Consider the following 17,083-nt stretch of genomic DNA (forward strand, 5'->3'; position numbering starts at 1 on the left):
GTAGTTGTTCATGTATTGTGAATATACTTAAATAAAATTAAAATGATCAGCATCCCGCTCACATTAAACAAACCAAAAACAAGTACTCTCATATCCTGACACTGAGTGGTGTAATCCTCCCCCTATAAGTTTTTAATTCTCTGTGTAAGTGCCGATCATTCTTTAATGAGATCCTCGTCAAACGGACATGCAATGTTTTTTTTTTTAAACCTAATGTGTCTAACAGACCTAGTAAATGATATAGATATATTTTTATGCACAAAACTACGACAAAAATCTGACAACATCAGGAAATAAAACAAGCTGATTGGTTCTCGGAGTTTAGCAAAGAAAACCTACTACCGACCAGGTTAGCTCTGGGGAGAATGTTACTATGGTGACTGAAACAGAGGTTGAATAAACTCTCTTTGTGAACCGGAATAGTCAGAGCTTCCCTGTTTTCAGGTTTAGACAACTTAGAGTTTTCGGTAAAACTACTTCATGAAATGGAGCCCTGGACTCTGGGGCTGACACCATCTGGTGTCTTTTTTACATTTTAATTGTACCATGATTAAGATCCCTCCCCCCAATTACATTTTACCATATTTTCCCAAATTAGGAATTGTAGTATGAACAATGTAGGTTATGTGTGCTGTTATTTTGAAGCTAGTGCAGCAAGTCCTAAAGTAACCATTCCATTACTTTAGGTTTATTTATAATTCTTAAAATAATTTAGAAGTATTATGATTTAATTCAAAAACATCTGAAAAAGATAAGATCATATGACATTATTTTGATTACACTACACATGTTCTTAGTGTAGCTATTGGATTTATGTTTCACAGTTTGTTTTTTCAGTGTTGCAGTTTGCAGAAGGGTCTCTGCACCGTCACAGAGAAAAGGTTCTGAATAGAGCACAATGCAATTCCCCATAGCGCAAAGGACTGTCTTTTTTTGTAATCCACTGTGCTATGATTGCACTGAGGTGCTGGTTTTGTAGAAAGGATGTTCCGCTGGTGAGTTATTGGTACAGAAATGCCAAATCAGGGAATATCTTTCTAAGTTTACTTAAGTTGCATCCTGAGCTTCACTTCCTTGAACAATTGGGTCATTTTTTAATTGTGAAACAGAACCTTCAAGGTGCTGCACTCTCGTTTATGTACTGCACGACTGTCAGTAATTATCCAGGATTCTCCCACGGGTAATTTCCATTTGTTCACTGGAATCGCTTTTCTTTATATGTTTATCATTACTGCGCTGATTGCACTTATTGATTCATCAGTCTAATCAGTTGCCCCAGTTGCTCTGCCAGTAATGAACTGAGTAGAACCAGCTGCCTCCATCTAAAGCAGCACTTTAAAGTGAGCCCTCTGATGTGGCCCTCAGGCCATTCCCAACAACAAGCACAGCACCAGAACGTCCCAAGCTGGACACAGTTATGGAAATAGTTTTATAGAATTTTGGGTATGAAATATTTAACTTTAAAATTATAATTGAATTTCATTTTATATTAATTTCATTCATCCTTCTTTAAATAATATGTATGATTTTTGATATCTAAGACTTTGCATACTTGACAATGACTAGACTTTTTTAAAAGAATATTTGAATGCTTACAGTTTCAGTTAATCTGAGTTTATATTTGTACCCCAATTCGCAAACATAACTTTCTCAAAGGACATTTTACAAGTTAAACATAAGCAAGTAGAATTCAGAAATTAATGGCACTAAATATTTTTATTCTACAAAGCAATGACATCTAGCTTATGTTTTCTTACAGTCTTTACACATATCTTGAAAAGATTTGGAGAGCAAACAAACAAAATGTTTTCAGGGATTTTTGGGGATTAATCTGTTAAACAATGAAGATCCTATACTCTACAACTGCTCATGATCATAAATTGGTTTGAATATTGACTCTGGTGTTTTCAATATTTGCAGCCATATCATGTAGGATTCTATGCTAAAATACTTTGTGAATCCCAAAGGAAGTTTAGACATTGCAGTTGCAATCATTGCAGTTTTTCAATCATTTGTTGTAGGTTTTGATAGCCGTTGGCAGGATCTTCTATATCAGTCTGTCTTGCATCGGATCTGAAGAAGCCTCTCGCTGAAGACACACTGTTGTTGTTTAACAATTGTCTGAAGAGGATGTTCTTCCTTGTGAAATCATCTCCAGAGGTTCTAGAGGAGTTCTTAGAACAGAGTTGACCTTCTTCAATAGCTTGTTTAACTTTTAGTTTAAATGGTCTATTAAAAATATTGAGTGAGTTGAGTTCTTCTGGGATTCTGTATGGTTCTGTTTTGATAATATGGAAAGGGGTGAATATTTTTTGAAATAAAAAAAACTGCATGATGAGATTTTGTAGTGCATCATTCTTACTGTTTGTGATAAAAGAAGAGACCCGGGAGGAGGTGAGTACCTCCATACAGAGTCTGAGGTTAGCAGGGGGTGAATAGCACTTTGACAATGTTTGCCTTTGTTTTATTTCAGATGTAGGGTTTAAGGAATAGATAACATTAAAATGTGATTGGAGCTTGGGCTGGTGAGCAAAGGTAGACCTGAATACCATACATGAAAGCAAAACAATCCAGCATGTGACTTACAGGATCTGCTCCTCTACAAGCTCCTGCTTATTGGTCTTGATGAGCTGCAACTGCAGGAGGATGCCTGTCACTCACACTGTGCAAAGGAAGAAGACAAAAGAAAAGCCAAAAAGACAGCAACCATGATACAGCTCTGTGGATATGACAGATGAGGGATCATAGTCTTGGTGGGTAAATGTGTCTGCCTTCCACCAACCCAGAACCATTAGAGCCTTCCCAAGAGACTGGTGTACCCTGAGAACCAGTGAGGGCAGTCTTTGTCATCTTTCATCTTAAAAAACATTGCCAGAATAAACGATTTACTGTCAAAAGACAAAACACAAAAACTGGTGCATGACTTTATTTCCAGTAGCTTGGATTACTGCAACATTTTCTTTACTGGTCCCTGAAAAAATCAATCCAGCAACTGCAGCTCATCCAAAATGCTGCTTAGGAGTTGAGACCAACCCCAGAGAAATTGATCATAATACACCATTTCTTAAATCACTTCACGGTCATCCTGTTTGACAAAGTACAGCGGTTAAAATTCTTCTATTGGTCTGAAGCACCATTCTTGCTCTGAAGTAACATTTTGGATATGCTTGACATGAATAAACTTTATTAACACCTGCCTACTAAGCAGGGTGAGGCAGCATTAAGACTGTGCCACTCAGGTCTGGAAAGAAAAAACTATGCAAACTTTAGATGTGCAAACTTTAAAACAGTTATTTTATTCCTTTGATATTTCATTTTAATATATTTTTTATATCATACAGGGCTGCTATGCAGATGCCTCATCTGCCTTCTGTGTTCCCACTGGTTTCCTGCAGAACACTCTGGAGCTCCTTAAATATAAATAGTAGTATATAATTACACTTGCCTTGCCTATAAATGTGTTTCCTATATTTCCCTGAAACAACTCCTTAAGACCTGCTAAACAGTTTCTCTGCACATAAAAAAACAACAAGCAAACATGACAGGATCACAGGATACATTTGTCAAACCGACTTCAATTGACTGAATGCATCAATCTCTATCGCACCAACTGTTGTAGGGATGCCTGTTTAAACAAACATATCAGTTGGTCTCAGCTGGCAATGTTTGGTTACAGCTGGGTGGGGAATCTGTTCACCCAACCTGATTGCACTGAGACTCGGATCAGAAATTTCAAACATCTTTGACTGACTGGACCTCAGGTCAGTGTTGGTCTGTTTACACTTGTAGAACTAAACCTTTGCTCCTCACACAATAACTGCTGTGCAAGAATATCCTCAACTAGTGCTCAGTGGTAAAGATTACCAACTGGAAATTAAGGGTAAAATGTTGAAATAATCGTATGTGTCCTACTCCAATTCAAGTGGCTCAATTGTCGTGAGTAAGGTAATCTCTCCTCCGGATCAAGCATGCAGTAATTGTCGAATAAAACATCTCCCTTTTGTTTGAAAGGAACCTTCAGTAGAACCAGGTCCAGTATAACAGACTTTCTGCCACACAAACTATATTTTGAATATTTAAATCCAAGCAAAGAATAAGGTTATATCAGGAAGAGGAGTGAATCCAGATTTTAAAGTGTTCTGTCATCTCTGTCTTGATTCTTTCACCCAGGTTAAGGTTAGTGCGGCTGAAATAACAGGACAGATGTCCTTACCTGAGACTTCATTATAAAAACAGGAAAGTCCCTTATTACATTTTTTTACAACAGATGAGGAACTAATCAGCTACTAATTGCTTGTTTAACACAAGTAATGATGATATATTGCATTTTTATTTATTTTTTTGCATTTAGTCAAAGACTTAAATAATGGTCAATTAAAAAGTAATCCCTGATTTTTTTTTTTCTGTTTTCTTGTTGGCTCAATATTTCTGTGTTGATTTACTGACAAATGAAAATTAGATATTTAACAATCATGGTTAACTTGTAGTTGGTATTGATTCACAACATATTAACTCAGAGTTAACCATAATATGAACATGATTTATTAAATATCTCATTTTGCGATTTCGGAAATTCAATGTCTAGAAATAGTATTCACACCCTTTAAACTTTTTTCCACATTTTTTCATAAACCAAAATGTATTTTGGGGGGTATTTATATACGTAATGTAATAACATCTTAGTTCTTTTTTTTACAAGAATAGTTCTACAAAGGGTAGTGGGTATTTTGATTGATTTAGTCTGTTTGCCCCTCAAAAAATAATCCAGGTACCCATTTTTTTTTAGGAATCTCCCTTCATTTGTGTCGTCCAGTCTCAAAAACAATATGTTCACAAGCACTTGAAGGGAGAAGGAACTTTTAAATAAAATGAATGAAATACAAAAAAATACACAGAAAGGAATAATAGCTTAAAACAGAGTCATAATAGGAGAAGAGCTTCCTGCTAAGGTCAAATTTAGGTCCATCAATTTAAAATAGCTTTCGTTAGTCATCAGTCTTTTTAAACCTTCCTTGAAGTAATACTTAAAAAAATGCAAGAGCCTGAGTAACAGCCTGAACAAAAAGCATGCCTGGGGTCAAATCTTGCCTTGCATTGTAAAATCCATCAACAAAAAATACATCAACTGAATGGTTTCAAACTGCTCTTGAGCAATCCAGCATGAAATATGCTTTCACAGATGCTAAAACGACATATACTGTATAAACAAACATGCATAGCTGCTGGGAAGTCATTTAAAACATAAACACTGAAGAATGACATATGAACACATAATAGAAATAAATTGTGCTACCAAAGTTTAAAAATGATGGAAGCATGAATTCATATATTTGAAAAAAGGTCAGTCAAAGCAAAAGAAAAAAAAATACATAAAAGAATAAGCATCTTCTCATGGTCAAAATGGAAAACAGAAATAAAGAGGAAGCCTGCAGACTTCTACAAAAGATTGAGATAAACAAAACTCTGATGAGGTCTCTGATAAGCTCACTCACTAGTTTGCACAATGCTCTGATTGTAGTTGCTAATAAACCTTGCAACATCCTTGTTACCTAGGCTTGAAAAGAAAAGTTTTAAATATGTGTTCAGCATCATTTTGCTTACAGAGGAGTTTAGAGAACAAAAGCACCATATAATGAATGAGTGGACAATCTAAACTTTCTAAAGGACAAAACAAGTATGCTATTTATTATCTATGTTTACATATTAGCATTGTATAAATTGTAATAAGATTACGGTCATGTTTGAAAAAAAAAAACCTTAGAAAAAAATACATTGTCTTTCTTCCGCCTAATTTCTTTTTGGGCATGACATTATTGTCTTAACTGTGCATCTTTGTTTTTCTTTTCGATTTTTTCAAATTTCAATATTCTCTTTTTGCAACATTTTACTTTGTGTTTGTGTTTTGGGGTTTGCATTATTCATGCTTCTGTTGGGCATTCAGGCTTTGCTGCACATTTCAACCTGTCAGCCACCATCGTCCAATGATATTTGTATTGCTAGAACCTGGATAAGTCACTGTAATGGATTGAACTACCAGAGATTTCTGAAGGAGCATCTATTACCAGCAGTTTGTGACCTTAAACTGGAGCTTAAGTGGGCTACGACAAGTCAACGTGGCAGAAACTAACCATTAAAAAAAAATGCAAAAAAACATTGCTTCACAGAGGAGCAGGCCAATTTTCCTTAATGTTTATTTAAAAAATATCTTATATACAATTACTTGGAAATACTTGACACCAATAGTTCAAATCAAGCTTTTGGGCTTACTGTAGACGTCCTTTTTTTTATCTAACCAGGGTCAGGTCCCTCCAGATACTAAGTGAAAGTTTTTGCTTAATCAGGGCTACCATTTTCTCTTATGAACATTTGTGAAATGATCTTAAAACATGACATCTGCTTTCATGAATATGAACGTTTTTCTTGCTTCTTTCAAAGTAGCATCCTTTGTTTTTAAAATGGGCATGCCATTTATGATATCCCAACTGAAACTTAACCTTTTAAAAATATGATTCATTCAAAATAGACTCAAATTCAGATTTCCAGAGCTGCGAAAGCATTCTCCCCTGTAGACACTCACTAATGTCCCTTCTTAGGCTGCACTTCTGTAAATTCATCATGCTGCATCCCTTTGTAAGTTTTTTCTACCCCCTTTATGTATGTTATTAAGCTGCTATTAGTCCTTAACTTTTCCACCTGTCATTAATTTTTTTATCCCTTATTTTGGAAGACTTCCTAAAGACTTTTAAGAATAGATCAAACCACCTGAATTTTCCGCACCTTGGAAGATTTATAAATACACGGAAATATGATCCATAAATATCACTGGGATCCAACGTTGTTGTAAAGATATTACTGTCACTGGCCACCTCTTTTTGAATGACACCAAGAGGCTTTAAATATGTTGGAAATGGCTCTGTTTTCTACAACTACTTGTCTGTGCCCTATACTCACCCCTAGAGTTAGGCAGCATATTAGATACAGGGGGGAAAGCCGCTGGGAGAATATAATGCTGCAAACACTGTCAACAGCATTCATGTAGCATGTAGATGAGACAAGCCTAAACCAGGCTTAACAGTTACGTGGACACAGATGTTATAGTAGTACTGAACACATTATCCCAAAACAATTTGTTCATGTCAAATAGAATAATACAACATAGTTTAGACTTTTATGTGAACTTTTGCTACTTATTTGAACAAAAAAAGAGAAAACAGTGCAACAAGTAGCCTTACATCAAGTCAGCTCAGTCACTTTCTGTTTGGCCTTTTAATATCGCTCACATAAGTAACTCAGAGCCCCTTTGATTTTCATTAAAACAACACACAATATATTCACTGCACAATAGCTTTTAAGTATGAAAAAACACAGAAACTATTCACATAAGACAGTTCAGGCCCGCATCTCTGATAGGTCTGATAAATGAAACCTATCCCCATAGTGACTTTCTGAATTCCTGGGGAAAAAAAGAAAAATTTTACATAACAAATGCTTTTATAAAATAAAATAAAAAAATCTAGGGCTTCCTATCTCGATGCCCTGTGCAGCTGCACAGTTTGCACAGCCTATGCAACAGTTTTGGCAGTTATGACATTTCTAATTCTGTTGCAACTTTTGTGCTGTGATGTTTTGTCACCACTTTGTTAGAAAAATCCTGAAAGCATATAAAACAGACCATTAAAGAGAAAAAAAAGAGTTTGTGCAATAAGATATTATTGTTTGAATGTGTTTTGAAATGTAAGATGTTAAATGATTCTGAACCCCTGATATAAGCTTAAAGAGGTGCTAGAACTGGTTGACTGCTAAGTCACTGAATGCTGAAGGAATAGTTATATTAGGTTATGTAAGCTCTTATGGTTGTTCAGGTTATGTATGTTTTTTCTCACGCTGTTACTGGAAATATATTTTAAAAAGGCATTATTCCCCCAGAGCATTTTCACTTTGAGAAATAATGAACGCGAGAGTGAAACATATGACCTGTAGGACACCATAGTGATTACCAGAGGTTTTATACATTCCGAAATGTAAAGCTGGCATAATACTTTGAAGTCTTAATCATTGAGCTGATGAGGGCCATGTCAGGATTAATAAATAATCTCTGTTGTAATAAAAGTCTACTCCATTTTCACCTTGGCCAGTCTCATAAGCTCCAGGGTCCATGAATTATTCTGCTCATAACAGTGATCCATCTCAATAGGTGGGCGCAGCCCGATTGGGTTAGCTCTCTCCTCTGTCTGTGCTGACAGAGTGGAAACAAGAGAGTTAAGTCAGGAGGTATATCCTAGAATAAAACGCAAACAAATAAATCCAACCCCACTGCATGTGCTTTGTTTAAAACATGTAATTAATGGGTGAGTTCATGTAGCTCACAGCAGACAGTAACCCTGCTGTTTTGTGTAAAATGGCCCACATTCTTCCTTATGCTGTATTGTTCTGCGATATGGCTTTGGGGGTGGCCGATAATGATGCCAAATAGTTTAGTAGTAACTTGTGTTTATCAACTTTTTGTTGCCGTAAAATAGCTTTCTTACCCCTTTAAAGAATGAAATTAAAATAACGCTTCAGTTTTTAAAGAGGCATACTCAAAAAAAACTTTGAAAACTTAGCAAGCAACAATGTGGTGTAATATTACACTTCTATGTGTATAAACAGAAGTGTGCTTAATGCAGGTGCACAAACATTTCCATGCAACGTGCATAGAAAATTTAAGTACAGTTCTTATCCTCCGTAGCAGTTAGAGTATACTATGAGATGATGTTCAGCAATATCAAACCTCACACATTTACTCAATCAACCAAATATTTCAATGAGTAAGCAGGAAACAATTACTTGACAACTAGATAAGTGATGCAAAAGGTTATATAAGACAGCTGTCTCAGGACAACGTGAAGGAATTCTGGAAATCTAGGAGCCATGACCTATTTGCCACTATTATTAGAGGATTTGGAGAACTGTGCACTTTGTAGGAAGCATGTTTTTAAAGAGCATGCTAATCTATTTACACCGAGTGCGGCATGACCTCTTAGCTGTACCTGCTAAGAGGATCTGGGCTGCTCTGTTGCCAATCCTGGCTTCCCTGCTGTTTCCAGCTCTTGATTGCAGATGGGACTGATTTTTGTTTCTGTGAAAAAGAAACACCTACACATCATCATCATCATCATGTTTATAATTTTAGCACCTGAGTCCAGCCTTTGTGTTATCGGAAATGCAACAGGTTGATGGTACTGCAGGGGGAGCGTCAGTGTTCCCATCATCCCCAACAATGCCAACAATCTATATGTAGAAGACTAATTTCTGCTTGTCCTCCTCCAGTTGCAGATGAATTGTGTCTGTTGGCAGTGACACCTTTTTTGCCATTCCTATTTTACCTCTGACAAGGCACTTTCCTCTTGCCCAAAAAAAAAGGATTGCAGCAGTGACTTCCGTGAATACCCAGGGGGTTTTTTTGTTTGTTTGTTTGTTTTGTTGGTTACACCTGAAATGAAGGTTCCAAATAATATTTATTGTTTTGCCTCCACTTCTCTACCTCTCACCCACAGTAAACTTCCTTATCCTCTATGCGAGGGCTGCACGGTGTCGCAGTGGGTAGCACTGTTCACTTGCAACAAGGAAATTCTGGGTTTGATTCCTGGCCTGGGGTCTTTCTGCATGGAGTTTGCATGTTCTCTCTGTGCACGCGTGGGTTCTCTCAGGGTACTCCGGCTTCCTCCCACAGTCCCAAAACATGACTGTTAGGTTAATTGGCTTCTCGAAATTATCCTTAGCTTTGAGTGTATGTGTGTGCATGGTTGTGTTTCTTTGTGTTGCTCTGTGACAGACTTGTGATCTGTCCAGGGTAAACCCGACATATCTCCCATAGACTGACAGAGATAGACATCGGCCTCACCGCAACACTGACTAAGACTAAGCGGGAGAAAATGGATGAATCTTTGCCATTGTATCAGAGATGAGTATCGCCCATTCATGCAGGCTTTCCTGCTGCCATATATAGACAGTTGGAGGTGTTCTGAATGCAAATGAGCCGACAGGAGAGTTCAGAATCGGGGGGAATTATTATTGGGAAGTACTTACAGTTGTGTGCACGCATATTTTTTCAGTCAGGATTGTTTTTCTACTTACCTACATTATAAACTTTAAAAGTATAGGCTTAAAAAATCTTCAGTAAATTAAAGGGGTCTGATTGTTCAAACTTGCATAGGCAGTAAACAGGGCCGGAAGCTTGCATACGCAACATTCCAGGCAAAGGTCAGGATTTATCAGATACAAACTTGCCGTGGAAATGTTCTGTTGGTCACACCAATTCTGAGGCCAACTCAGGGAACATCTTTTCAGGGTTTATTTTTTTCTTCCTTCTGGCCCAGTATGATGACCGGTTATTGGCTGATCAGACTTCATAGAACATTGCTCTAAGAACTGCCAAACCCACATGCATCACAGATGTTAAACAAGATGAGGTCAGTGTGCCGAAATCCATTGGATAGGTCGGTGCAAATAAATATAAATAAACAGTTCTTGGTAAATATAGAATTTGAAATATATATTAATAATTTGTAGATATAATTTGCATGTTTAAAATTTTCTAAATATGCAGCTGACAGTTTGTTAAAGGTCCAAAATATTGGAAAAGATGGGAAAATAAGTTCATATGATAAATTGTTGCCTAAAATCAACCATTTGTATTAAACCTTATAAATAAGTTTACTGCTTTGCCAGATCATCTGTGTTTTTGCTTATTTTGTTTTGTTTAATTCCAGCAGTTAACCACTCTGTGATTCCTGTGGCTTTTACCATTGCAAATTGGTGTTAAACATAATCAACAGTTAATTGACTCTGCCTGAAACCTCTCTTGAGAAAAAAATTGTTTTGTCCATAAAAAAAGAGGAGAAAGGAAAAGAAAAAAAGTAATTAGGCTACTGTAAGACAGTAAATGTAATTCTGTATTTAACATGCCATGGACTCTAATAACTGTGGCCTGTAATTGTCATGATGCTTAGCAATTTGAAGTTGAGGTTTTCTCTTTTGTCTGTTTTTCTCAGCTGTTTTGTTATCTAGTTTTAGTCATTTTAGTCCATTCATGTGTGGATGAGGTTCTTAGTTTCTACATTTTCTTGGTATATTTTGTGTTAACTCTGTCATTTTTTTCTATTGAGCTGTTGTTTTTTCTCACCTCCCTCTGCCTTCACATTTCTTAGCTCCTCTTCATACCCCACCGGATTGCTCTTACCTGTTTTGCCATGCCTTCCCCACTCTTTCAACTGCATTTAAGCTTTCTGTTATATATTTTTGCTTAGTGCTTTTTCTCTCTCTTTATTCTACCTCATGGTCCTTGTCTCTTTCCTTGTCTACATTTTTCTCCCCATATGTGTAAATTACTTTGATTACTTCAAGAAACCCCTATATTCACTATGCAAATACGATTTTCTGGCTGCATTTTAGTCCTGCTAAGACCTTATCCAGCTCACTGTACCAGAAATGTTAATGCTTCAAAAAGAATGGATGCCACACAGGTGAGGTATTGGATCACTTAGTTTATTGAAATACCCATAAGAGGTTGCATTGCAATACAAACAAGACAGACAGTAAAATGAATCAGTTTTATCAAAGTGATTGGGCAGAAGTAACGTTGGAACTGTTTAAACATTCATCCTTATGCTTATGTAAGTAAAGGTTGTTTTTCAGTTTATAATGCCCCTTCGTGGTATGATAAACTGTAACTGAAATTATTGCTCACCTGTTTAGGTGTGTGGATCAGCTGAGACTTAAAAAGGATCCTGGTGTAACAGTGGTGAGCAGAGTCTCAGAAAATCAGTTCTTGAAAACCCTGAGAGAAATGTTGTTAAATAATTTCAGGATAGAAAGAATACAGGTCATTACAATAAATAAGCAAATCAAGTATTACTCCTGAAAAAAATATTTTAAAAAATTCATTCAGTACTGGGAACATATTTTACACTATTCTATTTCGAACTGCACCCACATATATGGGCTTTTTCTATCCCCTCTGTATTCATTGCCCCAGTTTATCTTTGATAAAAATGCTGCCTTCCATACATTGTGTGAATGTAATCCATTTCAGAGGAATGTTTGCTGTGGCACCCAAGAGTCATTTTTGAATCATACAGAGAGACGCTATCTGCTAAAAACCACCAAACCTTTTTTACAGTCACAGGCAGGCAGAACTGCTGTTTGGTTTTAATCCTCACAAGCAGCGATAGTCAGAGCCCGGCTTGGCTGAGTCTCTATGGCAGCCAAGTTAAAGAAAAGCCTAAGATGAGACCATCAAATATTTACATATGAAAATGATGTGAATTGAAAACGACTGCTGCTGCCTAAGTCTGAAAATGCAGAAAATTAATCCTTGAAATTGTATTAGTTTAAAAACTGTTGGCTACTTTATGCCGTATTACAATCAGGTAGAAAAATACTTTCATGATAGAAAAAAAATGTGTTGTGTCTAAAATANATCCTTGAAATTGTATTAGTTTAAAAACTGTTGGCTACTTTATGCCGTATTACAATCAGGTAGAAAAATACTTTCATGATAGAAAAAAAATGGCTATTGGTGAAAATAAGAGTTTTTTGGTGGGTATTTCCTTCCATTTTATAAAGCTAAAGAAAATCTTTACGCTTCCAGTATTTAAAAAGAAAAAACTATTTGCATCTGTATTCGTGTTTCTTTCACGTCATGTTTTAATTTTTAATTTCATGAAACACAATCTGACAAAACTAGCACGTTTATGTAAATGGTAGAGGTTAGTTTTATTTTCGGTGCTAAGCTTTGAGAAATTTGGTCTGTCCAATTTCAATAAATAAAAAATAAATAAGATACTAATGTTTATATTTGAGTTAATAATTTTGAATCATAAACAATAAAAAATGTTTTAACAATTACTTTACACATTGTCCCCATCACTCTCTTGGCTCTGTAGCATCTAAGCTCCTGGAAGTACATAGAAGAAGTGCTAACAGTAAGGGCTGTCAGGGACATCATTTTAGGCAACAAATATGCCAAAAATAAGAGGCATAATAACACGCATGCGTTGAAATGGATTCTGTTTTTGCTTTTTGTTACCTTTAAATGTATCAGCTGATCAAAAAATAATTAACCAAAACAAGTACAAGATGCTATTTTCAAATGATGATTTCATTCATTTAAGCGAACAAGAGCGACAAAGACTTTTGTTGAAAAAATTGGCCTCCAAACCCGTTAATATTTGAAGAAGTTGCTTCAGTAGAATCTATTATTATGGAGCATTTGCTATAACTTGCAGTGAGTCGCTTACGTTGCTGTTAAGGGATTTAAGCCTGGTTCTCTTTACAGAATTGTTTTCATTCGAGCCATAAGGGACAGACTAGAGCAAGTTGCATAAGGTTGTGTCACATCATCTGAGTTTCATTTAACTCTGACCTTTGAGATATATTTACTTGTGTTGTTTTTGTTTTATCTAAAAGAAGCTTTTTCATTCAACTTTCTGGACCTAATTCTATTGCTCAATGAACCTAACTGAATGATCCATGCTGTCTGCTAATGTCTGCTTAATATCTCTTTTCCATTTGTTTGAAGAGTTAGCCTTCTTCAGTTTGATGGGCTACCATCATTAGCTCAGAAGTACCTCATTCCCGGCCACGTGGTAGAAGCCATTTTGTAAGTCTTCTAACCCTTTCATTCTGGCTGGGCCTGCCCCAGAACTGGATATCCTGTAGCAGCTAAACTAGCCCATTTTTTCAGTGTCATTATATTTTAATGCATAATTCATCTCTGCATCAGGATTATTGACATGTATCTGCTGCTATTTTAAAGGACACTATAAATGCATTAAGCCTTAAAACTTGAACATTAATCAGAGACTCTTGAACACACTCTTTCAGCAGAGTTTAGTGTTTGCATAGTTATTAGATATAATGATAATGTAACAGTTATTATTATGTAATAAAGGTACCATTGTATTTGGAAAAGATGGTCTTTTGTGGTTATTTTATGCAGAGAAGGATCTATCTCTCAGACAGGATCCACCCTCATTTGGTTAACATTTGAATGAACAGGGACAGTTTATTTGGTTGGTGATAAATATCCCTGCTGATAGCCATAGTCTAAATTACTAAATTGGTAGGGACAACTTAACTTCAAACAGCCGGTACAGGAGTCCAACCTAATATAAGAGACTAAAAACCCTGGCGAATAAGCAAACACAGTTATAACCATTTAACTAATGATCATTGTGTGGTTTGAACCTCAATTTGAATGACCTATTATTTAGCTATAACCTGAAGTTCTGGTTATCTAAGGTATTCATAATATTGTGGTGAACTTGCTCAACAGATGGAACCAAACTTATGTAACATAAAATTTATTCTTGAGCGTTTCCAAATGTCTTTGGAACAGTCAGTATAATTTTTGGCAGTTGTTTACACTTTGAAATTCTCTCATAAAGCCACCTGTACTTGTCAGTTTGTAGATAATTGGGGTGTGCTGGAGTCTTTCCACACTGATAAAATGCAGCAAGTTTGTTTGTTTGTTTTTAGCTCACAGCATACCAGACTTTTCATGTAAATGCCATGTCAATGCTTTCAGAAGGGTTCCATTCAAATAATCAAGAGGGTGTGGTTTGTAACAATAATTCAAAGTTATCCAACAGGCACAATTATCTTTTTACAAGGAAACAGGCTGGTTTTATTACTCTTCCCTTAATGGGTTAAATCATCATTTAAAACCTTTTTTGTGTATTTACTCAGCTTATCTTTGTCAGACATCAAAATGATATTTAAGCATTAAAACATTTAAATGTGACTACAAAGCAGAAAACAAGAAACTATTAAGGACAGCCACATCTCTACAACATGGAAAATGATCATTGTCTTACATCCTGTACATTCTACTCTATAAAGAATTCAAGCTGTGTTTTTATGCTGTGATCCATATTTATATATTTTTTAATAAAATAATAAAGATTTGCAAGGGTTATTTTGTTTCATTTTTTGCAAGAATAAATGCCAATTATTAGTGAGCCAGTTACCATTCTCTCAGCTCAACATATGCTATCACATTTGGAAGAGTGTTGTACATTTTATGTGTGATTTTGGCATGTAATTGTGCTATCAAACTCCAATTAGCGCATCTGTTCTTTTGTGCAATAGAAAAAGAAGCGGTTTTATCTTCCTGCATTGGCATAAATTGTTGCTTTCTCAGGCTGGTGTTCATGACTGTGTACAAACCGTAAAAATAAATCCAGCACCAACCTAATCCAACAAATTTGTTTATCATTTGTTAAAGGTTTTTTTTTGTTTGTTTTTTTAATTCTATCACACTACCAAAAAAATGTGGTCTAAAGGCTGCACTTCAATAAATACGACAGGTTTATTTTTGAAAGAAAAGAAGCTTTGATTTTAAAAATAAACATCAAATTATGTAAGATTTAACTACATGCAAAAATAAAAAGGCTGGTATTTCAGCCACAACCTATGTCTGAAAGCAGTATTTAGGGTCAAGCTTTAAATACCTACTCATATCAGATATAAACCACTGGTAGTGAAGGTTTTATTTGTAAGTATATTTATATTGATATTTTATTCGTCTAGCCCATTACTACATATGACACTCAGCCTTTTAATTACAACTAAAGACTGAATATGTTGCCCGCTATTTAATTCAGTTCAATTTAATATATAAATACTTTATTAATCCCCCAGGGAAAAGAAATGGTGTGGTAACTCAAATTATGTTTTTGGTTTTTTTATAAATTCATTAGAGGTGGCAGCTGGCTGGAAGGCTCTTGTGTAAGGATCTGGAGAAGTCCTCTTACTCAAGACACAGTTCTTAAATTGCAGACTCACTAAGAGGGTGTTCAGGTGATTCCATTGCTTTATTTTACGAGGTATCTTTCTTGTACAAGTTGTGTTCTGAGCTTCTACAGAAATCCCTAGAACAGAGCCTGCCTTTTTTTATCAGCTTGTATGGCTCTTTGTGAGTCACCGGTTCTGCTCCTGCTACCCCCAACAGATGACAAGAGAAGGGATCATCCAGAACAGGCGCTTAGAAGATCTACAAAACTTTGAGAAAACCCTTAACAATAAGTATTTTCTAAGTACCTTCTTGTAGAAAACATCACTTTTGCATCTGCATATGTTGTCCAGCTGAACAAAAAGTTATTTATACACCCCCACCATGAAATATTCTTTGTGAAATAGTTCAAGCTTATTCATACTGAATAAGGAGGACATGAGGAGCCATTTTCAATCAATGCAGTATTTTAGATCAATAAATCATTTTTAAATGGTATTTTAAAATTTTGGTAATCCACTTTTAAAAACATGACCGCAATTGACTAAGCACTTATTTGAATGTGTAAGCAACTCCGCTTTATGATGTAATCTATTTCGAGAAATAGTCCAAGCTTTATGGATTTGTTTGAATTAACAGCGAGTGCGTATATATTTTATCAGTGCCTGCATCTATGATGCACTCTATTCTCATTACCTGATTGCAGCCAAAAACAGAATAAGGCAACTTTATTCAAATTGTAAATTCATATACCAGAAAATCTAAAATGCTTCTCAGAAAATTAAGATAAGAAGGGAGGGAGAGCACTACATAGCTCCAGGATATTTCTGCACTGCCTTAACTCTAGCATCTGTCATTTACTTTTATAAGCCCTAGTTCTGATAACATGACTCTACATTCATTTAATTTCCATTTAATAATTGATCAGGTATCTTGGAAGGAAACATTTTGAATAAAATAACAAAATTCGAAACAGTAAGGTTGCTGTTAAAATAAAATGCTATTCAAACACCAGTCTTGTGGACAAATAAGGCCTAATTATACCTTAATATCCTGATAACATTAATGCAAACAAATCCTCTACATTCTAAAGTTGAAGTTCTTTGACGTCCTAGTTACAAGTTTAGGTACTTTATTCTAGACAAGCTATGTACAATGTTAAAATAAAATAAAAAATAAAAAATTAAGAATTTTAATTTTACTATTGTTAACTACATTTCCCTTTTTAAGCGGTTTTTACTTAGAAAATATAGGCTTTCTATAAATATAAGGACAAGAAGGGGATCCTGCATGCTTAAAAACCTAAAG

Source organism: Cyprinodon variegatus, unplaced genomic scaffold (assembly GCF_000732505.1).
Source record: "Cyprinodon variegatus isolate N-32 unplaced genomic scaffold, C_variegatus-1.0 Scaffold87, whole genome shotgun sequence".
Lineage (NCBI taxonomy): Eukaryota > Metazoa > Chordata > Actinopteri > Cyprinodontiformes > Cyprinodontidae > Cyprinodon > Cyprinodon variegatus.